The sequence below is a fragment of the Mastigoproctus giganteus genome, chromosome 4, assembly GCF_048544385.1.
Source record: "Mastigoproctus giganteus isolate SK-2022 chromosome 4, ASM4854438v1, whole genome shotgun sequence".
NCBI lineage: Eukaryota > Metazoa > Arthropoda > Arachnida > Uropygi > Thelyphonidae > Mastigoproctus > Mastigoproctus giganteus.
In genome coordinates, this window is record NC_143578.1 from 19,186,324 (window position 1) to 19,211,788 (window position 25,465).

Consider the following 25,465-nt stretch of genomic DNA (forward strand, 5'->3'; position numbering starts at 1 on the left):
GTCTTCCAAGATGACAATACTCCGAGCCATCGGGCACTTGTTGTGCAGGAATAATTTGCGTAACACAGTCCTGACGACCAGAATATCGATTGGCTTCCGAACTTCCACCGATATCAATCCCTTATAGCACTTGTGGGACACTAGGCAAAGGCATATCCGGCGTCTGGATACACCAATCACCTGCATTGCTGACCGCATTACACACAGCTTGGTTGGCCATACCTCCCGAACGCTTCCGACATCTTGTTGAATCAATACCACGTCGGATATTTGCTGTACTGAGGGCAAAAGAAGGTAAACCTACGAAGTATTAAGCAGTGGTCATAATGTAGTGATCACTCAGTGTATATTGCGATTTATTCTCATTTTAAAGAAATTCAAAATCTGATGACGTTCATCTCTCTGTCATATTCTTTCCTATAATTGTTTTTCAAATAACGATATAAGCATAAATTGATAGTAATCACTGCTGAGAATTATAATACTTGATGCACTTTTAAGATAATTTACGAATATTTACCTGTACCAGGCTATAAATAGGGATATTAGAAAGATATTTTTCGAACAGTGAAAATAAACTGCTTTCGTATTGTGCTTGAAAATTAGAATAGGTACTTACCGAGCCACTTGTTAACACTCTTTGATGTTATAGTAAAACGGATAGAAATGAAGGAAAAACAGACAGTGATCAGTGTTATTGATATTTCTTAATACCGCGGTCTTTTCTTTATAAGTATGCGACCCAACGTCATTCAACTTGCAAGTATGGCTTTGTTCTATGAGATCAGTGCGTTCTCTTCTTTGTAAAAGATCCGCTCTCAAAAAACACCAAATAAATAGGACACTACATCTAATTATATCATCGCTGCAGTGCACCAGTTTGTTTCTGGTCGGCTTTGCATATTTCGGTTGGATGCATGCATGTAGTGTGCTGCAATTATGTCCAGCAGTTTCGTGAATAGCATTCATTAACTGTTGGATTTTTTTGTTCATTTTTATTTACTGAGAAAACAAACAGCGACATCATAAAATGACTGCCGCTGCAAGATATTCGATTGCTTTGTTTTATATATTCCCTAACAACCAGAACTGCTTCTGCATTCACAGCACAATTCAAATTCATTTTTTATTTATTTCTTTTTTTTATTGTTCTAGTAACCTTATCGCTTTGATAAATAATTCAGAATATTTCGTTCTCCATTCGAAAAACAAAAACTTGTGCGTCATCCCGAGCAACGGTGTCCTCTGTATTCATTAATCGATTTCCCACATATCGAGAGAAGTGACTCCAGGCAGTATCTCGGATGATACAGGAGAGCATCTTGTACACGTATTAAAAATTATAATGCAATAAATATGTTGCATTCCTGGAATGCGGAGAAGACAATTGCTTCTTATGTCTAAATAATGGAATTGGAGAAAGAGACAGCAAAGGATATTTAATATTGGTCAGAAGAAATAACCAGGAACTGGACCTACTAGAAGCACTGACGAAAGGCAGGTTCAGCGTATTCGATGGACGTATTTAGAGAACAGATCAGCCAATTCTGCCCAGATAAGGAGTGTTATCGTGCCCCACACGAACTCAACGTAATGGGTTGATGGAAGGGACCTGGGAATTCCAGTCCCATTGAACCTGTTTGCCTCTCGCTTCTTCTCAATCTAGACGAGTCGCATGAAGGCTGAAATGGCGTTCAGGTCTGATTAGTGATGGGAACCGTTCCTGGATGTCAGCCAGCTTTACATTAATATTTGTATTAGTATAGCAAATGATGCCAGAAAGCAAACTTATAAAGCATCGGCCAAAAGAAACAAACAAAACAAAAAAAAAAAAAAAAAAAACATTGCGATATCACCTGTACATCTCGTCCAATAAGTTGTCCAACTCTTCATACAAATTATTCAAACTACCGTCTACCACAACAACACTTTGTTGTTGTTGTTGTGGAATTTATATCAACAATAAACCGCACGCTGGTTGAAGGCAAATTTCTGCACGGCTACCTTGGAACCACCCACCTCAATTTCAATTTATGCCCCTTAGGTGCGTAATGTAAACAACAAGGAGAAGAAAATCATTACAATTGAGCTTACGCACTGCAGTCAAGGATTTAACAGCTCAATCATTTCGCACTGCAGGTATCTACTCTCCACACAATGCAAATTGCAGAACTGAAGCCTTACTTGGTAAGACCACCCTTTAGTTATCCTCTCTAGTCACGTTTCCATTCTCTGTAACCGTTCCAGAAGCTCTACATACTTCTTAAAACAACGAAGCGTACAGAGTCAAGATGCTGCTTAACCATTGCCTTGTACTATGGGATAACCACCTCCTTGTCCCTGTTGATATACGGAACTCCACAAAAAATGTAATAAAAAAGTATTTTATTTTAAATTTAAGATGATGTAATGTGAGTAAACCTTTCCATTAAGGTAGCCTGACCTTATTATTATTATTATTATTATTAATATCAATTTATTTCCGAAGAACTGTCCTTTTACAGCTATGCAGCTAGAGGACATGAGTTATATACAGAGAAAAAAAAACATAAAATACAGACATATGCATTGCATACAGAGCCAGATACAATATACGGCCTTAAACAGCCACTGGTGAAGATACAAAAACATAAAGTTATAAGAAATACAAAAACATAAAGTTACAACAAGTACAAAAACATAAAGTTACAACAAATAAAAGTGCATCCGGATACATCGAAGCGTGGATATTGCGGTATCACAGAGAGTCCACCTAGAGCTTGACTAAGGCATACATGTCTGCAAGAATGGAAGATCTGTAGGTTCTGTCCTTGCAAAGTTTCTCAGCGTCTATGGCTAATCTGTTAAATATTTGGAAGGAGTTGTGTGGAAACATGTTGTCCAAGGAGGACATGCTACGCAGCTTCGACCTGTATGGGGACCTTAACGGTAGCTTTCACTGTTAACGGTGTTAACAGTGAATATCGATAACCCCGAACACTACATTAGAAACTGCTCCATGCTAAAAGAGTAGATTGATTTATATGAACACGGATGGACCAAAGTACAGCCGAGAAATCGAAGATATAACTCTGTTCAAACTCATTTAATTGGTTATATGCTGATTTCTGACAAAATTATTGATTAATAATCGATCCAAATTCATTTGAAAATGATTGCAGCATTTGTGACGCTGCCCACACTAATGGTGATGTGATCGAATATTTATCACAAGAGATTAATAATTGCATATATCACTTGCAAATTCTTAGACAGTTCCAATTTTTTCTGACACTGCCTGTATATGCTAATCCATCATTTACTATAATGTGAAATTAGGAGACAGCGACATAAGGGACATTTATGGGATTGTATAAAATTACCAAATGGTCACATTACGGAAGTCGATAGAAGATGCTCGAAAGTATGGCGTATGACATCGGTATTGCGTATGTTCCCTCCAACGTTATATCAGCATGACAATGGTGAACCTTGGTCGATATAATTGTGTTTATAAGATTCTGTGGCAATAAATCCCATTCTTACAGCAGCGCAGATCTTATCTCAGCAAGTGTACGTGAGTTGGTTGGCGGCGTGCATTGCAAAGTCCAAGGGCGTCATGCACTTTTTCGAACGGATTTAAGTCTGTGATTGTGCTGCCGAGGCAGTCATCGGATATCTTCTCTTTCAAGATATTGCTCCAACACTTTTGCTCTAAGTGCAATGGCATTGTCGTTCATGAAAAGAAAATCTAGGTCACCCGCCCTTTCTCTGATCTTGCAGGGATGGGACAGCATTCCTTGTTGTCTCTAAATGAAATAACGTCTAGAATCTGTTTGTATGCAAAAATGGGTGGCTCATCAGAGAACAGAACTGTATCCCATTTTCCCGGTTTCAAGTCACATGTTCTTGGCACCAGTTTCGACGAGCTCTGCAGAAGTTCAGTGTTAATGAGATTCAAACGACTGGTTCCTTTGCCTGGAATCCCCTTGAATTGAGGCTTCTTAACACTGCCGGGACTTGATGCCAGAACATCGTAGGGTTCAGCTTGCTGTTAGAGCCAGATAGTGGTTTGTTCTTTTTGACGTAGCCTTCGGGGCATACTTGGCCAAATCTTCTCGTAATGGCCTGTTTTCTGGTATTGTTTCCATAATAACGAGACGGCACTGTGTGACACATTCAGCCATCGTCCCACCTCTGCCACTGACTGCCCTGCTTCAAGTCGTCCAACGGCCCTTATCTCAAAGAATCATCTAAATGACAATGGCATGCCATCCTGAGTACTGGAGATGTGGCTATGCCACTGTGCAAGCCAAACACACAGGAATGAACTTGAATGAAGTAAGCAGCAGGTCGCAACCTGTTTTTTTTTTTTTTACAGGCATGAATAATTTGCATAATGTGTAGCTCTGTTATTTAGCAGATCGATTTCTATTGGATACTTGGAATTTGCATGCCAGAATGCCAATTATATCAAATATTCGTCTTCGGCGACACTGTTCACAATAAAATATTCATGAACAACATTTTGTTCTGTTAATTTCGTTGAACAGTGTATTAGGGTTACCCAAAACAACCTCCTTCATCTATGTCTATTTATGTTCAGAATCTGCACATGTTCTGCTTTGCCTCTTTAGCAGGACAAAATTCTGAGTTGCCTTTCTGCATATTCTTTGACAAAAGCTCAAATTGTTTTCTGGAAAAATCCAAGAAAGCACACCATTAGAGTCTCACGAATATAAATATACAAGGAATTTTTCCGAAAGACTGAAACTGTATTTTATCGGTCTCTGAAACTTTTATACGAAGCATCCCATGCTCAGTATATATTTTACAATTATACTTACTTGGTTTGTGTCCGGGTTTTATCTGATTTATTTTTCTCGAATTTCTACAATGTTGCCCTTTTTCCTGCTACTGTTATTAGTGTGAAATAGAGTTTCTCCTTAGAAAAATAAGCGTATTAAATTCAATTTCTAAGAAATATGTTAAAATTACATTTCAGAAAATTACACTTGAAAGAACATAAATATCCGAATTTATAATTAATAAAATAAAAGCAGTCTTACCACTTTCAGAGAGACCTTGAAATTGTGTTCGAAAGTTCATCATTCCTTCAATTGACCGCCTTTTCGTTTTAACAGTTTAAGATGGAAACTGCTAACATTATAACAAGGACACCTCTTCTAAAAGATATTGGGAGATATCCCGTAGCTCTGAGTGAATTTTCATTTGGCATTTTACAAGCAGAACGATATGGACAAGGTGAGTTTCTGAATTGCTTTTATTTTTAACAAGATTAACTTGAAAAATAATTCAATATGAGGTAGGTTATGCAATGTAGAAGACACCCTAGCGATTGCGAAAATGTCTTGCCATCTAATATCAAGAATAATCCCAAAGTATTGCGATCACCTTTAGAAGGGAATATTTCCAGATATCCATTCTTGAAGGATGTGTTTACGTCTGTGTCCTCATATTCTGTATGACACCTTGAATATTGAAATTTTCAACAAAATTATTATTATTATCTGAAAAGGGAACGTTATTTTGTAATTTTTCTTTATTACAGGCAGTGACTGGTTACATGATTGCCTAAGTCAGTAATACCCACAACAGCGACAATGCTAGGGGTTTAACATGAAATAACTAATACAAGAAAAATTACTTAAAACATATCTTAAGACATGAAACGTATAATTACATATTTTACATACAAAATTAATATTAACATGTGAAATGAAGACACATGAAAAGCGATGAAAAGACGATGGCAGTCACTCGGTTGAAGACGAAAGCTGGTCCTTGATGATGCGTTTTCTGTACGATTTGTCTTCTATGAACTTTTTTTTAGTCCACATCTATCTCCTGGACGTTGTGGAGCATCTCCATGGGCAGGAATCTATCCCCTATTCTGAGCCTCCACGCCACAGACCTCAGAGAGGGGAGTTCTGTTGAGGGTTCCGGGGTGATCCTCCAATTGCACATCTGCCAAAAATTTGGCGTATTGACTTCACCCGCTATCATTTTAATTGACATGAACATGTGGAGGGCCAATATCCGTTTGGTGACTTTTCTGTAATTTAGAAGTTGGGTGATATCTGAAGTACGTATGAGTGGTGGCAGTTTATGCTTGAAGAGGACCCCCCTCCGAAGAAGCCAGTACTCATCAGATGCAATGGTTTTTAGCGTAGTTTTCGTTGCCGACGCCCAGATTTCTGACCCGTAGGTGATTTCAATACAAGCTAATTTTTTGAAATTTTAATAATACGACTGTATTTCTAAATTTTGTCCTAAGAAATTTATAGTTTTATTTGGAAGAACTTTTGAAATGGCGTTAAAGCTAATTAAAAAAAAACGTTCTTGAAATTTAAAAGTTTGTTAATTTTTCATTATTAACAATTAAAAATTGTTAATAATGAAAAATTATTAACAATTTGTTATTTGAAAAAAATATTTAAAATGTGTTATGAATTTAATTTGAAAAATTAAATTCCTTTTTTTATCCATCTAACAGTTCGCCTAGTTCTTCCTTGAATTTATTTAAACTACCCACCTCTACTAGAGCAGATGGAAGATAGACCATCAGCTGGCTGAAGGCAAATTTCCTCACATCTATTTTGAAACCATCCTTCCTTAATTTGAATATATGCCCCACACGTGTGTTGTCTGAGCAAGAGGAAGATTTTCATCAGCATTGAGCTTATTCAATCCATTTATACCTTAAATATTTAATTGCTTTCAAATTTAAAAACACTTCAGTCACATCTACTCGCAGTTGCCTACTCTCCGGGTGCTGCGTTTTGCAGAACACAATCATTTCCTGGTTAAATCAGACTTTGTTACTCTATCTTATCTTCCTGGATTATCAAAGAGTAAATTCCTCTGAGATCGTTGTAAAGGGAAAAAATACCCCCTGAAAAAATACCTAATTTTTTTATTATTATTATTATAAGAATTAAAAGATTATTTAAGTAGTATTATGATTATTTAAGTATTATTATGACTATTTAAATATTATTATTATGATTATTTAAGTATATTAATACTTAAACGTTTGATTATAATTAATATGATACTTTACAAATTTTAATCTGTAATTTTGATATCATTAAACTTCGATTATTGTCAGTAATGTGTTTTTTTTTTTTTTGCGAACTGACCATATACTGTTAGTATTTAAATGTTAAAAAATAAATATTTCCCTTTGTTTCCTATTTTGTTTTCTCCTATTCTCATTTTATAATATTCATATACAGAGTTATGTCTAACATATGCATATGTTGGTAATATTAACAAAATATATATTCGGTCCTCTACACCTACTCTCGAAGTTTATATCCTCCTCCTGATATTAAGCTTCTGGATTCGACACTGTTATCACATAAGGCGGAAAATTTCACAATCTAATTTCAAATGCTGCTATGACCGTTAGGAAATCTCCATTTTTTGTTGATGTGATGCAGTTACTGGATCCTTCAGGCGGTAGTATTATGTCACCAGTGAGAAAATAATTAATCCTGGTGACTCATCGTTGCAGATTACTTTTTTCTCTTTATACCATATTAACAGTGCCTTTGTTTAGTCGCTCACCTGGGACCAACCCTTTTTGGCATTCAACGGGGTTCTAGTGATTTTCAGGTTAAAGATTATCAAGAGATAAGCAATGATTGGAGATGGGGGAGCCTAGTCAATGATTGTTCTGACACGACTCTCACGCTACAATTCAATAAAATGTTCGTTAAATGAGAAACGAAAAACATTGTAACGAAAAAAAAATAAATAAATAACGGCAAATTACTAGTTCTTCAGCAAAGAAATTATTTCATTCTATCTAAAACAAAATCAAGTTGACGAACACAGAAGAAACGTACAAATCGTTGTTATGAGCGGGTGAAAAGTGTCGAAACTTCATTTAGAAATTTCTCCAAAATTGGTGGTTGCATACCATAAGAAGCCGTTAACAACGCCCTAATAAAGATCTGGCTGAATGCATCAATAATTGGTTGCCGATTTCATCTTGAACAAGCATGGTTTAAGAAAATGGAAAATCTAGAACTGCCAAATCTGTATTGAAATAAAGACAGCCAAGGTGTAAAATGGACGCTTTGTTTTCGTTTTTTACCTCCACATGAAATTAGTAAACACTGTTTCGTCTTTCAATCGGGAGTGGGGAGGGGTTTCAACCCAAAACTGAAACCCCAACAAAATTTGTAGATTATTTAGTTCAAAATTATATAGCCACTTTTCTTCCTCGCACATTTGAAAGAAAGTTTTAAAGAATGGCACATGCAACGGAATATTTAATTTTTTTACTTAACTATAAAATACTGAAGTTAAAACCCGGGATCTGTTTCGTTTGATTACTTGATAAAAAGGATATTTTTCCACTTATCATGTTGCCCGTTTCATACAAAATGTGGAGTTTAAAAAGAATTAGGCCTGCTTCAGCCGTTGATTTTGTGGTTCATTTCGATTGCACGTACGTTTCAGACGAGTAGGCAATGATACTTCCAGCTGGTTTTTAAAATTTTGTAAAATTTTTACCCCTTTTTTTCCAATTTAATGTCTCCACTCATCATCCATTTGGTCCCTAATCCAAAATATGGACTGGAGGTGGCGGCAGATGAAAGGGCATCAATAAAGTCACCCTACCCGTGTTCCGATCGGGCCAGAGACCATGGATAACAATATCTCTCTTTCAGGATTGGTTTTAAATGCTGCTTCATTACCGAGGTTGAAAAATATTGTATAGACAAAGGCCTTCCTTTCAAGATTTTGCTTCTATTAGACAGATAATTCTCCTGGATATCCTATGCATCTAGATGATTTAAATTCGAATGTGAGAGTCATAATTCTATCGCCAAACACGACTTCACTTATCCAACCTATGGATCAGGGTGTTATTCCGAATTTAAAAACATACTATTTACGCACAACATTTGCTCAAGCATTGTCTGCAGTAGACGATGAGAAAATTACTTAAGTGACTTTTGTAAATCTTACGATATTTACCAAGCCATCTTAAATATTAATAAGGCCTGGGCGGAAATTAGTAAAAGTTGTTTAAATGGCGCGTGGAAGAAAATGTGTAACGGTTGCAGAGCTACTTCAGTTGGAGGTTGATGCCAAAGACGTGGAGTTCATAGAGGAAGAAGAGAAGGAATTATCTAACGAAGAACTTATTGACTTGCAGGCAGCGATAGTGAAAGAAGAAAATGCTGACGAAGCTCAAGATGGGCCAAATGAAGAGCTGAGACGCTTCATCACCAGAGAGATGGCATTTCGTGAAATTGTATCAGCAATGTCGAAGTTTGAGAAGATGGATCCTGACAGAAAACGATTCTTAAAAGTTAACAGAGGGGAGAATGATATGCTTGCTTGCTACAAAGAAATCTACGATGAAAAGAAAAAAAGCCACCGTCCAGTCATCCATTAATATGTTCTTTTGTAAGGTTGAGGAGCCGACCCCTTCTAAATCTCCACAGCCCTCAACCTCCGCGGCGATGTACTTATCAGCTGAAGACGTCGATTTTGGCAACGATACTCGAGAGGTAAAACTTACTGCCTGTCTCCCCTATTTTTTTGTAATTTTATAATTTTGAATTTTTTTTAAATTGCATACTTTTCTAATTTTTCCTGCGCATGAGATAATTTTTTATCTCATGCGCAGGAAAATCTCCGACTTCTGACTGGAGAAGCGATTAAACTCTTGGAGGTGAAGCGACTGGCAGGTGAGGGCCGTGCAAGGCTCCGCGCAGGTGCCTACCCACCAGCGGCGCCTCAGCACTGGCTCTCTGAGTACTCCCTTCCGGGACAATTCCAGCTTTGAAAATTTTGAAAAAATACTTTTCTTCTCAAAATTTATAAATGACCTTTATAGAATTATTAACTAACTATTTAGCAATCAGTTTGTCAACAAAAGGAGAGTTTCTTAGTACAAAGAAGCTCGCTATCGAAGTGCAGCAATCTGTTTTTGTTTTAAATTTTAACATAAAAAGTAAATGATAGATTTCAATCGGAATAGTTTTCTCTTGATAAGCATCAAATAACGCATAGTTGATGTGATATTTAAATTTTTAGCTCCATTAGCGACGGAAATAGGGGGGGACACGAAAATTACTCACATTTTCCTGTCTGGCGCCGCCATTCATTTTTAATTTTAAAATTATGTTTTAAACCTACTCCTTGAGCTCTTTCCAACGGTGTATTATAAGCTATAGGTTGTCGACAACGTTTTTTGTTCCCCCACATTTTACCCCTCCATTTCTCAGACAAAGTTTTGTCAATAGCGATCAATATGGCATTATGTTGGCCCACTTGATGTGCAAACCACAATCAAAATTTCGAGTCAATAGGTTGAGTGGTTCCAGGGATACAATGCTGTGACAGACAACCCAGCGACATTATAAGGGTCCTTCTTTAGACTACGGCCCCTAAAAATAATAAGTAAAAATAAATAACATAATTAAAATTAATTTCATAAAGATTTGTAGAATATTCCAAATTTTTAGTTCTCATCCGACACTCTGTGCCGACTTCTTTTCTTCCTCTTTGTGTGTCGGTTGCTGAATGACTTTCCGAAGCAGCCACGAATTGACATATATTTTGCTGGATCGAAGCGGGTCAGCGGGAGACTGCAATTTTAAGAAACAGTAGTGAAGAAACTATTTTTGTCATCAACGAAGCTCTTGTTAGGCTGGCGATCAGATTCATTTGTGAAAATCCTCGTTCACTTTGACTCGATGAAATTGATATTGTACACAGAGAGTCCATCAAATGCTTCGATTCTTTCGAAACCATCTTTTCAATTAGGTATTCCCGAAATCCACGAAATGCATCTCTTTCATTTAACTGTAACCTAATTTACAATTTTCTAACTTCATTTTCACCAAATGGCAACAATTCTTGTTTAGAAGGTTTAAACCTTCGTTGCCCTCGTCCATTCATCGATGTTGTCATTAGTTCCTAAATGGCGTCTCCGTAGCCAGGAGCAGCAGTGCGTAGCACACGCTTCTTTATTAGACCGGGGTTCGAGCCCGTGACCACCAAATACGAATGATGCGGAAAGGTCAGGGAATGACCACCGCATATCCCCGGAGCAATTATGGCTGCAGTTGCTAATGCTCCTAAAATAACATAACTCTTTTTTTTTTTAGTTCCTAAATCTGAATATTTTTCTTCTTTCTTTTTTTCGAAACTGTCCAAAATGTCAGTGTCATTCAGATATTCAGGTACTGTGATCATGTAAACAGAGATAGGGAAAAGCTACGTAAAATGTCGATAACGCACATCCGCGAAAGAATAGATGATTATTTTTCAGGGTAAAAGAAAATCGCTCTCCCCTAGTTCTCGAACGGGGCTCGTACAATTGATTCACAGCGGTGTCCACCCTACGGCCCGCCCAATAAGTCAACTAAATCAGCATAAAGAAATCTAACTTTGATTTTTTTTTTTTGAATATGGCCCCTGTACGGGAAAGGTTTGGACACCACTGCAGTAGAAGATGAACCAGAGCCCATTGGGAATACCCCCTTGATCTGCTCACTGCTGACCAGCGCGACTTCTCCGTATGTGGTACAGATGGTCGGATATGTTTTACCAGGTACCACTAAGTTGTAGAATGATAATCCATTTAGCTCTCTTAATTTGCGCAGCAGCATACCATAATTACTGACATTAACAACCATAATTTGTATCACCTGCGAACTTAGACATTAACCTTGACATACCTAAAATAACATTAATCCAGAAAGAACAGTGGATTCAGCACCAAATTTGGCGGAGTCTATTGATAATATTAGTCTATGAAGATTAACGTTCATTGGTAACCACTCTCTGTCTTCTCCCATTCAACTTGCCCTTAATGCCACAACTGCTGCAATTTGTGCAGCAGTCTAATAGGTGCAACAGTATGAAAAGCTTTTCTGAAATCCAACTATATAATATCCAAATTATTTTTTTTGTATCCAGTTCCTTTTGTTACTGCGTCATAGTATCCATTCAAATTAGTCAGACAAAATTTCCCCATGACTAGCCAACGCTGTGGCTAAAGTATAATTGCACTCCGGTCTATATCATCTTGTGTTAACCAGTGACTTCATTATTTTCCCTGGAATAAAAGTTAATGACTCTTCTAGGGAAACAGGTCTGTATTTCTCATGTCACTCTTTTGATCCCTCCCTCTTTGTGATTTGGGGATATATTCGCACATCTCTGGTCCAATGGAACTTTCCCTAATTCCAAGGATTCTTTCATAATTATGGCTAACGGTTTGATTGCCTTCTTTGCTGCCTTCCTTAGTATAATTGGTAAGCAATGCCCAAAATTCCGTGCACAATTACGTACGGAATTTTGGGCCACGAGGGACTGTAAATATATTCACACGTTTTCCATGTTCTATAATCTTCTTCTTTTTCTTCGCCTTTTCCCACGTTATATGGGGTCGGCATTCAATGTTCCCAATTCACACTTTGCATTATCTTCTTCTCCTCTAGTTGGATTAACTTCTTAACCGGAACACATCTATTGGTTTTGGCATAGTTTTTACGACCGGATGCTCTTCCTGTCGTCAACCCTCAGCATTTATCCGGGCTTGGGATTTAAGCTGCCGATCTACTTAACCTGCCGCAGCCATATAAAGGGAGTAGCTCTTATTCAGTGATGAAGCTTCCTCGTGATCTCACAATTTAATAATTTTACGCAATTTATGCCGAATTTCTAGTCACCACTGAACAACCAGGTGGCACTGCTGTAGTTCTTTTATCTCCTGGAAACATCCAAATGGCTGACTCGGTAGAATTACTGTGACCTTGAAAACACCAACAATGTATAACTCAGCAACACGTGAGTATTTTTAAATACAATTTGGTATCCTGAAACTTTACATCAAAGCTATCAGGTAGCACAACTATTCTACTAAGAATTCCCAGTGACTGATTATAGTTCCTTAAAAATTTAATGACCTTGAAATTTCTTATGTTTTCCTATGTCCGAACATAATAATAATAGCAATTTTAAAAAAGTTCACAGTCCGAAAAATAAAACCACCTTTAGGTCCCAAATCTTAAACCTATCACTAAACCACACTTATTTTATATAAAATATATCTTCTTTTTGAGCAACACTCCCGAAAACCTTCTTTATTAATTAATTTTAATAGCGCACTAATTTAGCTAGCATACAGCTGGTGCCACCAGCTGTATGCTAGCTGTATTCTATAATATCGAATCAAATTACTATTTGCTGAGTATTTCAAAAACCAAAGAGTCGTTTTTGATGGATCTGTATAAGCCATTTTATTATCTGTTAAAAATACATAATTAGTTTAAAATCCTCAGTTTATATAGACCCCTTTATTCTTTCTTCTGATTAATGCCCACTTGTTAACGTATCTCATTTTCATGAAATTTAAATTAAAACGTTACAATTAGAATTACATTATACTGTGGTAATTAAAAATTTCAAGACTTCAATTGAAAATTTTAAGTACTATTTTACTTTTCAGTTGAGATATTATTTTAAAGCATATGATTTCAATCAGAAGAGAAATTAATGAAATTATATATCCTGATATTAATAAACCCATTGCTACTTGAAGATGACTTAAATTTAAAGCTTGGAATCTTTCGTTTTCCTTCTGAATATTGGTGTTTTTTCTTCTTCCCTTCAGCTGTACTCTAAACTGATTGATCCTTACGATCTGTTGTATCACTCCTGAATCTTGTAGCCTCATTATCCTGGAAATTCAGAAAATATTGGATTCACAACATGAGAATTTTAAAGACTATATTATTTTTGTGGCAGTAAGCTATCGTGCTTTAAAATGTTTGCTGAATACTGAATAACATTCACCATTTTTTGGAGAAATAAAATAATAGAGAAAAATTTATTCTGCACATATTAATTTAGTTATAAATTTCAAAACTAGGATATACTAAGAAAAGTATTATTCTTACGTAATTGAAAATGTCTCCGAACAAGGATGGGCTTTTGGAATGTTGTAACCCATAGGAATAGCATAAAAGCTGTCTTTTGATAGGCAAAAGTTTTCCGGGCCATATTCTTGAACAGAATATTCGAAAAAGCGTCTCATCGCAATAAAACAATAATTCTCATTCAAAAGTTTTGGAATACAGTCCTTTTGTCTTGGTACATTTAATGACGGATCACGTTCAATTTGACTTCGGATTAATTTGAAAACACTACTGGTAGAACGCTGAAAAAAAAAAAATAAAACAAATTCAAAAAATGTACTAATATTTCTTGGAAAATAATGGTTACTATTTATTCCAGGCATGCACTACGTTTTCAAAATTAATGGGACCATAATAGTGTTTTAATATGGTGTTTTAATATAATTTGTACAAGAATAGATATTCATGTATGTGAATATCTATTCTTGTACAAATATTCGACAAGTGTATTTAGCCAATGCAATCTTGCATATTTGCAACCGAAGCTGCAAATATGCAAAATCTGCTTTGTACTAGTTTGATGAGATAAATCATTTTCTTTCTACCATTGTAGTAGATTCAAATTCAGTGATGCCATATACTTTAAGGCCTTATTTCTGAAGAAGATGTGTCACAGTAGAGTGCCACAACTTGTTTAAACACTTGTGGAGTCCATGACAAGAATTATTCGGTTATATTAAGGATAAATTTTGCTCATGACGTATCAGATAGGTGTTTCTAGTGCAAATCCAAATCGATGGTATCCTTGATATATTTCAATATATAATAAAACATTTGGATTTATTTACATGATTTTTTCTTATTTATTCTTATGTTTTTAAGTACCACTCTAGGGGTATGTCACAAAATAATGGGCTCAGAGCAGACTTGACTTACCATGACGGTGTTTATTGAAAAACCATATTGAAAGGTTCCACAGCTCATTTCATTTTTGCTCAGCGCTCTCTCTAGTTGAGGTACGGTTTCTATGTGTTTCTCCTCGTGCAAAATCGTTAAGAATGACAAAAGACAACTGCTGTATGATGCTGTCATTATAAAAGCAAAAATCAACCAGAATAAGGCAAAAATCTGAAATGCTAGAGAGTGAAAGAATGTCTTCATCCCTGAAAGAGAAAATGATTGTGAAACAAAAGTATTTAAACTGGAGGATTTGCATTTTTATTGGTTATAAAAGTTCGAGTTTTAGACGGCGCTAATATGCGTCACTTTATTAACTGAACAGAATATACTTAAGCAATTTTTTTAATGCAAATAACTTGCATTTCAAATAATTGAACAAGCGTGCAATTTATAATTAAATTAGTATTTCGACTATTTGGTAAGTATTATTAACATTATTCAATATTATTTTGTGTGGATTGGTGTATCGAGGAGAAATTTAGGAAAAGTACATGTTTTAGAATCTAGGTTGTTAACTTACCAGATTTTTAGTGTCTTTCTGCATTCTACTTTCATCTACTTTTGTCACAGCTTGGTGTGTTTCAGGTGTCTACGTTTCCATTAAAATTGCTCCATCCTGTTACGAACTGGAACATTTAACGTCTCTGCCTGCAGTCTGTCGTCATGGGCAGAGGCCTACATAGCCAAAATGATTTGCCAGAGAAACTGGATTTTTTTTTCGTTCAGCAAAACAGGCAATTCGACCAGAGAACATACAATTTACAGCATAATACATATATGGGTATATGTAAGGAATTGCTGGTGGCTCTAATATAATAGAGTTTGAGTTTGTCTTTATGGATAGCAGCGATTATGGACTGAAATCTTTCAGCTCTTTCTACGTGGAGTGGCCTATGTGAGAAATTCAGTTCGGGAATGGGCAAGATGAAAAACTTAAATGATTTCAGATGCGGTAGGACAGTCGTCCCCAGAAATGCTATAAGGAATATGTCAGACATTGCCACCCTGCTGTGGTTGAAACTTACCACTGTGTCTCGGATGTGCCGAGACTGGTCCAATTACCGAATAGTATTTAGCCAATGTGATCGGACATAACTCAATGGGAGAGGGCTGATCTGTTATCGTCTGTTTCCGGTCACAATTCAGTTAATTGTTCTAGCTCGAAACAATTTCGAAGTTATACCATTAAAACTAGTAGTTATTAAAACGTTTAGGCGTTAACATACTTAGTTAACGCAATAAGTCAATACTTAGTCAAGGCAATAAGTCAATACTTAGTCAAGGCAATAAGTCAATACTTAGTCAACGCATCTCGGAAGCTTGTATCAATTACTAGAATGATTCCACAAAGTTTCTTTATCAATAGGACTGGTAAAATCCCATTGATAAAGAATGAATCTTATCGCCCTTTTGGCAAAAAGATTCATTATCTTTGGTGCCAATTTCATACCTTTTTTTTTTCGAAAATACCAAAACTTTCTGTTATACGCCCAAGTATGAGAGGAAGTCACTGAAACTATAACAATTATATTACCTTTTACCTGAAATCAAATTTCTAAAACAAAAAACCAATATATCATGTACGGAAATAAGGACGAAAAATATTTTTATAATTTTCTTTTAAAATTGTCAGATATTTCATAATAACCGCCATGATTACCAAAGAGAGACCACTTACCTTTTGATGTTAGAGTTGAAAATAGAATCCAAAAGATTTCAAGTAAAGTCTTCTTTTCACCTCTACGAAGGTGAAATGAAATTGTCAGAATGAAATAGCCCAATAAACTGCTAACTACCAAAGCAGTTAGGAGGAAAGCCCAAACCTGGAAACCATTAAACGGTTTAATTAGGTCATATGAAAGAATCTTAAAAAGTTTTATTTCTATTTTGGCTTTTATTATTTAAGAGGAACAAAGACGTTAAGTAATAAAGAACTCGCTCAATTTGTCACCTCCAGTTTTTATCCAGGCTGATGGAAACATTTCACACGTTTTTGGATTTAAACTGAATTATCACCATTGATGAATAAAGAAGTTTTCATTTAACGTTAGTCGCGGTACAAAAGTGTAGGCAAGAAGGCAACGTTGCAGACAATTCCAGCTCATGTTGCAACAGTTTCATTGGAAACTCGCTTTTGTTTTAATTACATTTTAATTAATAAAATTATATGTACGTGTGTTGGGAAGATCCACCATAATTTAAAATTATTCATGTACAATGCAATATTGATTTAAAATAAAATAAATCGCAATCAGACAACTATTATTACGATTCTTAAAATTCTATTATTGTCTTAAAATCGTAATGTTCATTATAAATTAAAATTATTAATATTATTGGTACAATTATAAGTATTATTTCGTATTAAAGACTAATTTAGGACTCACTGTCAAGGAAAAAGGTTGAAAAATTGCATTTGATGAGAGTTTTTTTTGGAAACGTCTGGTCACGAATGCAAGAGAGGTAATGTGAATTGGAAAAACGATCTCAGCTGCCAAACTTCTATCATAGGTTAAAGCCAATGTGAGGATCGAAATATCAGCTTCCTAAAAAATATGGGTATAATTATATTCTTTAATTATAAGATGTAGCTATCAATAGTTTAATTAATTAATTAATTATTCAGAATAGTTTATATTTAAATATTAAGTATTATAAGTATATATTTATATCTATTAAGAAACCATGCGTCTGAATACGAAATACGTGCGTCTTACATTTTGTCAAATTGACTCAAGTTGTAGCATACATTTTTAATACGAATACAATACATGTGTATGGAGTTATCAGTAATGAGAATCAACGTTTGTTTATTCATAGAGCTAAATGTTCGCTGTTTGTTCGTGTAATGTAATAATAATACTCACCTGATTATACAACATATTACTGATTCCCACAAAACTGTTATTTTCTATGCCTGCTATAGCTCCCACTGTAGGATTCAGTACTTTATATCTGTAAAATAAATCGTTTTATTTAAAATAATTATACATTAAATTATACAACTAAAACTATTTAAAAGTGATTTTCATTAATTGCTTCGAACTGTACTCACTCAGTCAGTATAAATTTATCCTGACCGAACTAAAGCAGCTGTAGTCAGACAGTTTTCTATAATTAATTTATTTTAAGTAAGCCGCGAATACCTTCTTTTGCATTGCTAGGTTATATTTATTCACGTTACCCAGTAAGTGGACATTATCAAATGATGGATAATATCCAGTGTCAACCTAAAGTGCTATTAATTCGCAACGTATTTTATTCTGTTTGATTGTACTTTTGGTAGTGACATTTAACGAACTCGTGTTTTTTCAAGCCGGTGTATAAAGATGTTCTGGTACATAAAAATCCATCGATTCTATTTACTGAGTAATGTCTCTGATTTAGCCATTAGAAAGAGAGTCAGAGAGGACATAAGAAGATTTAAAACAAGAAAAGTGGAACAAGCATTAAGAGAAGACAAAGGACTTAAATCAGCAGCCATGGGCAGAAACACAGAAAGTCAAATGATACTGATACTGAAGAATAGCGATGGTGTACTTATAAATAGCAGAGAAGGCATAATTCAAATAGCAGAAAACTATTATAGGGATTTATACAATGAGCGAAGAAATGATGCCAGCAGTGGGGAAGATGGATCGCAAATTAGTAACACATGGAACATCCCCGATATCCATCCTAATGAGGAATATGCATTGAAGAAAATGAAGAATTCAGAAAGCCCCGGGGAAGATGAAGCTACCGTAGAATTGTTAAAATTGGGAGGAAGAGACATGACATGAAAACTGGCAAGGCTCTTCACAAAATTCATTAGAAAAGATGTGGTGGAATAATACAATCATAATTTTACTGCAGAAGAAAGGAGATAAATCAGAAATTGGAAATTATAGACCAATTAGCTTGTTATCCCACATCTACGAGTTGTTCACAAGGATCATTACTAACAGATTAGAAAGAATACTTGATGAGAATCAACCGAAAGAGAAAGCTGGCTTTAAGACAGAATTCTCAACTATGGATCACCTTCACGTAATATCACAGCTAATGGAGAAAGCAAATGAATATAAAACACCATTATGCCTGGCATTTGTGGATTATGAAAAGGCATTTGACTCCATACAGCATAAGGTAATGTTTCGGGCGCTAGAAAGACAAGGCATAGATACCCCATATATTATTATTTTGAAGAAAATATATGAGAACGCTACCTCCCTTATTAGACTAGACAAAGAAAAGTTGTTTAAAGTTGTTTAAACAACTAAAGTTGTTTACTGCTGCCTTGAGGAAGCTTTCAGAAGATTAGACTGGTCGAAGAAATGAATCAATGTCAATGGAGAATACCTAAATCATTTACGATTTGCAGATGATATTTTGGTCATAAGCCACGATCCTAAAGAATTACAGGAAAATCTTAATCAGTTATGCAGAGTTAGTAAGGATTTTATACTAAAGATGAATATGGCTAAAACAGAAGTAATAATGAATATAGCTAAAACAGAAGTATTTGATGAACACGTATGCCACAGAAAGGGATATAATCCTTGAAGCAGAAGTAATTGAAAAGGAGGAGTCATATATTTATCCGGGACAAGTCATCAGCTATAATAATGATAAATGGATGGAAGTCAAGAGAAGAATAAATTTCGGATGGATACATTCAGGAAATATAGTCACATACTGAGGAGCAATATCCCAGTTTGTCTGAAACGTAAAATAATGAACCAATGTATATTCCCCACCATGATTTATGGAAGTGAAACTTGAGCATTCGCCAAAAAGATAGTAGGGAAGGTGAGAACGACACAGTGAAGAATGGAATGAATTATATTGGGAATCAGACTGCTAGGTAAGAAGAGAAACACATGGATTAGGTAGCAAACTCAAGTCAAGGAATTCTTATCAAAACTAAAGAACGAAATTGGTCTAGCGCAGGACATATAGCTCGAGGACATGATGACAGATTGGCTAAGAAAATAACTGAATGGTACCTGAGAGGAGCTAGAAGAAAACCGGGAAGACCACGACGGAGATGGACAGATGCAATTCGTGAGTTTGTGGGTAGTAAACGGATGGCCATTGCACAAAACAGAAGGAACTGGAAAGTTGCTGGAGAGGGCTTCATCCTGCAGCGGATTGAAAATGGCTGATGATGACGATGTCTCTGATTTTGTCTCCTCGACTTTTGAAATATAAAAATATGTTTTTAGAGTTAGCAAATGCTAAATTTTAAATATGTATTTTGAAGATTGTTGAAACAACTCTTTATACTGCTCTTTAATTCCTTACAATTGACGACCAGAAGTTTATATTGAGGAAAATTTAAATTTGTTTGTATTAGCAATTTTGGGTAATCTTGTTTTTCACACTTTTCTGCAAGATTTGTTCTTACTTTAGGCAAGCATTCAAAGAAGAATTTTAAAAGCATTAGAAATCTGGTCTATTTTAATTGATTTCTATTGTGATATTGAGCCATACCTGTGAAAGTGAATATCTTGCTTAGTTAGATAATAACAGAACTCCGCTAAAATAATATATTCCTTGTCTTTAGTGTTACACATTGATTATCTTTATTTTCAACATATATTACTTATGGAATATTTTCTGATTCGTATCGACTTTTCGAATAAGCAAACAATCTTCGAAACAAACCTCATATTTACCTTCAAAGTCTGTGTACTGTGTTAATGTTTTTTTTTTTTTATTTTTATGAATCGTTAAAGACAAAGGTAATTAACATAATCGCTGGAAAGTGTTTCATTGATGCAATACGTAATTCGTTCTGATTGTTGGTTCTGCTTACCTGAAGTTTAAGGCGTTTGCTAAAGTCATCATCACAATCAGATCTTCTCCTCCAGTTATAATCAACTTCCCATTTTTGTTCCGGATTGTTTCAAACATGTAGGGAAGCTTAAACGAGATGAAATATATTGCAATCGATTTTATGATAAAATAATGATATTTAACCAATATTCATAATTCTAACTTATAAATAGAGATGTTGAAACATGTTTTGGTTTTTGGGTTAATTTCGTACAACCTTAGAAATTCAAAATAATTATCTTGAAAGAATATTCGTTATACTCACAATTACCGAAGCAGCATTCAGCTCAACACCGTTTAAATTTTTACAATTGTAGAAGAGCGATGATTTTAACGAAAGAAAATCCATTGCAATGTGAACTTCTTTGCCAGCCTCCATTGTGTTCGATGGGAAACAAGGTCTTCTGAATATCTCGATGGAGTAACTCTTTCTCAATTTGATCCCATTTTTAGATTCTGACCCCTGAAACATTAAACGTATAGTCAATTTAGAATTATATATGTTTTTGATAATGTACTGTTTAATGTAGAATTACACTATATTATTACAACTCATAATTGAAACTGGAAATCCAAAATGGCCGTATGAAGGAATACCATCGTATTCGATTTTGCTGTTTCATATATGTTCTAATATAGTGTAATTAAAAGAATTATTAAAATTATAGACTGTTTTATTTTCCAATACGGTGTGCTTTGAATTACTTACATTTCCACCTTCATTCGTGCGAGAATGATACGAAACGAATACAGCATAGTAGATCCCAGGCATACTCTGTGTAAAATTCATCGGTAACCTGTCAACATGATCCCTGACGTTCACGAAAACAAACCATCTCATGAAATATTTAATATAAACAGGAACCTAAAAATAAACTATAAAATATAAGAAAGAAACGTATATAAGAATTATTCTCTACAACTTATGGGCAAACAAATGCATTACATATTGTGGATCTCATTGATTTTTTCTCCCGGAAACCTGGATTTTTATTCCGGAAAATACACAGAAAAGAAATCACACAATTACAGACACAATAAACTGCACATAATAGCATATTAACATGAAACCTTACCTTATTTAAAACCTCCACAGTAGTGTTTTCACAATCAGCGAGAAATATTATGAACAATTTATAAATATTGTAAGAATAACGCTTTACAGGATTATAAAAATCATATATTTCTAAAATCAAGTTTAGTCCTCTCTCAATACTAAACAGTGTGTGGGAATAACCTCGCATGGATAACGCTGCAGCTGTACACGACACCATGGCAGGATCTGCAGAAAATGAAATGGCGATTTTTATTACTAGAACAAGAAATAGATTCGAACAGAACAAAAATCCAATATGATTAAATATCGATAACATTTTAACTTTATATCAGTTAATCATGCAAAAAGATTAACTCTGAATAGGAAAAAGAAGTAAAAATAATTAAACTTTATCATTATTATTATTACATTTCTTCCACTTGGAGGGGAATTTCAACCCTGGGAAAGGTACTTGTAACAAGTGCAGAGGGAGGTTATTATATCCGGTTTTACTATTGTTCGAGAAACTCTCTAATTATCCTATAAGTGTCCAGAATCACGGCTTTCTAGATTCAATGTAAGCGTTCTCTGGGAGTGGTACGACTGCTAGTTTCTTATAGAGACTAGTGGGCACCATTCTGATGGTGGACATTGTGATCGAGATGATCAGAGCTTCAACCCCCGGTTTGCTTTTAGCAAGAGGGTGGTTAGTTGCTGGAACAAGCTTCCATTTGTCGTTGGGGAAGTTGACAATTTAAATAAATTCACGGCAGAACAAGACAAACGTTTGGAGCGAACTGATGGGTGAAATGGAAAACGTTTTTTTTTTTGGTTGAGTCTGTATAAGCTTTCTTTCTTGAATCATATGCCTTTACTAATATTAATTACTTGTTCTACTTGCCACATTCTTTGACTTCCTGTCTTAAGTCTGTGTACTTCCTGATCATTACCTCTGTTTCCGTTTGCTGGTGTTGGGCAATTGTGTCCATCAGGTGTTTAGCTCTTTCCTTCTTGTCGATGTCGGTTATGTCTGGTGGGTTGTGAGGGATTGTCTTGTCCATTATTATGGCTCGTTTCCAGGATAGTTTTTGTGAGGGGTGTCCGGTAAGGTTTGGGTTCATAATTGCAATACGGTACACATTCTTTGATTTATTATTATTGTTATTAACTGTTGATGCTTTATTGATCATGATTAATAATTGCTCATTCTTTATATGTGCTAACAAAATATTTTTAAAAATCGAATTTATTCTTAAATGATTCGTAACATGTTTGTTGGTAAAATTTAACAATTAGTTATGAATTGATAATGACATTTTACTATATATTCAGTTTTCTTTTCTTATAGTTGTATGAATTTACGACATCATGTATAAAATACTGACTGTCTATTTTTAGGAATCATATTTCAAACCATGTAATATTTCAAACAGAAAGGAATTATTTATGAATTTTAAGGAACAGTAATTGCCTGATTCTTCAGCGTAGACAATAACTATATCACTTCCAACAGACAAATCTCCATGATAGAGATCTTCTAGAAGCTTTGGTACAGCTGAACACTTCCACATTTCAAGCGATTCCTTCCCACGTGGATCTGTATAAAATAACATTATTTAAGGCAGATTGATCAAAATCAAGTATCATTTTATCTGAAAACAAAAGAGGAAACAGATATATATAAAAAAACTGTTAGACTGCTAATTTATCTATTTTTAATTGTAATGTAAAATAATATTTTCAATAGATAAAACATTCTGAAAACGTAACACAAGGAGACCGATTAGTCCTTTGAATGCTACTGTCATTGTGATACACTGTATTTCTCTTGGTTTGAGACCTAGTTTCCGTTTCGTTTTGGTGACAGAAAATCTCTCATCATTTTTGCCTATTAGTTCCGTGTGGTATTTCACTCTGTTTCTTAAAAAGTCTAGAAACTGAAATTGATCTAGAAAGAAACCCTACAATGTGACACCAGCTTAGACCAACAAACCAGCTTTGGAACGTACTGAGTTTCGCTGTAAACTTGAACTGAATCTGAAGTTCAAGTTCAGATTCAGTTCAAGTGAATCATTCACTTGAACTGAATCTAAAGCCCAGCAGCGTAAAAATATTAAAATCTATAAAGCTTTTTACTTTACAATAATTGGGTTGAACCGAGGAATATCAAGTGAGTCAATGCGACTTGATTAATCCGACCTTGCCCAAGAGCTAATAAAACTCCCTTAATATCATTAGCAGAAGCGACATCTCATGGTTTCTCAGCCCCAGTAATTTTAATAATAATTTTAAAACAATTTGAAAGGTTGCTGCAGTGATAGTTTTATGCGGAACATAAATCATTATTTTACATGTAAAGCCAAGAACGTTGGGATGTCAGTGATCAAATATACAAGTTTAACGAAAAAAATATTACCTCTATCAGATAGCATCATTCTAACCTCTTGTTGAGTGGAGGAGACCGTGTAACTCTCTCCTCAAAAACAAACGAGCTTGGCCACAGCGCGATCATTGTAGAAGGTTGATACTCCAAGAACGAGACATCAGGAATTTAAAGCGAATTTTGCATCAGAATAGAAAGCAGAAAAGAATGAAAAAAAAATCAATTCAGATAATGAAAAACACATTTCTAACAGAACTATGCTGTGGAAGGTGGACCTTCTAGGATTTGAAAAGACTCTTATTCCTTCTATTTACAAAAAACTGAAAGATGCGATTGTGGACTGTAATCTTCAACAACAGCGCAATACCACGGAAAGCGAAAACAAAATTGTCATCTGAATACTTGTTCTCTTTTTTTTTTTGCACTTCATGAAGTCATTTTTCCCAGTCACTCGCATCCAGCACTCAAGCAGCTGGACATGATATATGGTATGGGACATGTTCTGTTGGTAAGGACTGGGTCTGCTTATACCATTAGAACATCGTGTTTCCTCCAAAGAAATATATTTCTATTTCATTGGACCAACTTCACCCTTAATTTCTACCTGAATTTGCAAAGGTTTCTTTCAAGGCGACAACGCAACTATCCACCGTGCAAAAATTGTGTCTGAATCATTTGAGGCGTATTCCCAATATTTTCCAACATCTACCCTGTCCGCCTCATTCTCCAGATCTGAATATATTGGGAATATCGGAAATATGAAGGAAAGGGCTGTTCACATTCTTAGTTCTATAACGGCAATAGTACAGCACCTGACAAACATCTGATGGAAGTATGATGAAATTGAAAGCTAGACTCTCTTAGATTTATATTGGAATTATGTGTCGAGTAAGGACAATGTTTCGGCAAAAGGAGGCCCTACTAAAGGTCAACCCTATTAAATGTGGCCCTACTAAATGTGGACCTACTAAAGGACGTTATTGAATAAAGGTCTCTAATTTTTTGACCATTAAATATTTATTGTAATGTTATTCTTATTATAAAGAAATTCAAGGTCTGGCAACTTTAGTCTCTTTACCATATTCTTTCTATAACTGTTTTTAAATTAAATACATCAGCACGTATTGATAATAATGTCGCTTGTGAATTGCAACGCTTAAGGCATTTTAAAAATAATTTAAGAATATTTACGCGAACCAGACTATAACTAGGGATATTTGAAATATATTTTAATGACAGTAAAAAGAAAGAGCTTTCGTGTTGTCTTAGTAAATTAAAAGATGTACTTACCGACACACTGGTCATCACTCTTTGAACTATGTGTGAAACTGATAGAAATGAGGAGTAAACAGACAGTTATCACTCTTACTG